The sequence below is a fragment of the Sinocyclocheilus grahami genome, unplaced genomic scaffold (genome assembly GCF_001515645.1).
Source record: "Sinocyclocheilus grahami isolate Dianchi unplaced genomic scaffold, SAMN03320097.WGS_v1.1 scaffold2434.1, whole genome shotgun sequence".
NCBI classification, from domain to species: Eukaryota; Metazoa; Chordata; class Actinopteri; order Cypriniformes; family Cyprinidae; genus Sinocyclocheilus; species Sinocyclocheilus grahami.
Genome location: NW_015507613.1, coordinates 30,764 through 31,559, shown reverse-complemented (window position 1 = coordinate 31,559; position 796 = coordinate 30,764). Strand labels below are relative to the sequence as shown.

Sequence of the window (796 nt, the reverse complement as noted above, 5' to 3'; positions counted from 1 at the left end):
ACACTTTTCCCGGTTACGGCCTCGCTCAGCGGCCAGCCCCCCCGTATCATGGTTACCCCCCGAGCGGGAGGTTGCCGCACGTCGCCCTATTAGCGGCTGTGCCGCGCGGGGGGTCCCCCCCCACATTGCGGAGCGAGACCCGCGTGTAGGTAACCAGCATGCTGCGGTTCTCCGTCCCAACCCCGAGGGTTACCTGGTTGATCCTGCCAGTAACATATGCTTGTCTCAAAGATTAAGCCATGCAGGTCTAAGTACACACAGCCGGTACAGTGAAACTGCGAATGGCTCATTAAATCAGTTATGGTCCCTTTGATCGCTCTACTTGGATAACTGTGGCAATTCCAGAGCTAATACATGCGAACCAGCGCCGACCCTCCCTCTCGGGCGGGGACGCGTGCATTTATCAGATCCAAAACCCATCCGGGGTCGGGGATTCCCTTTGGTGACTCTAGATAACCTCGGGCCGATCGCGCGCCCTTTGCGGCACCTACCATGGTGACCACGGGTAACAGGGAATCAGGGAATCAGGGTTCGATTCCGGAGAGGGAGCCTGAGAAACGGCTACCACATCCAAGGAAGGCAGCAGGCGCGCAAATTACCCATTTCCGACTCGGAAATGTTACCGGACTTGCGATCTTTTTGGGTTAGGAGATCATGAGACAGGCATTAGCAGTCAAAGGACGAAGCCCAAACTAAATCGGGTTTGACGGTTAAACCCAATCCACTCTAGTGGAAACGGACAGATTACACAGTATCGGACTTGGAACCCTCGGAGGTGGGGCAACCTTCCCAAACA

The 796-nt window shown here is 55.9% G+C and overlaps 1 long non-coding RNA gene across 15 annotated transcripts in view; it reads right to left on the bottom strand.

Moving 5' to 3' along the window:
• LOC107575014 (uncharacterized) overlaps positions 1-451 on the bottom strand; it is a 22,087-nt gene extending 21,636 nt beyond the window's left edge. For all 15 annotated transcript variants that reach the window (XR_001607777.1, XR_001607787.1, XR_001607778.1 and 12 more), the window contains exon 1: positions 194-451. This is a non-coding gene — a long non-coding RNA (uncharacterized lncRNA). The remainder of the gene's footprint in view (positions 1-193) is intronic.
• Between the last annotated feature and the right edge of the window lie 345 nt (positions 452-796).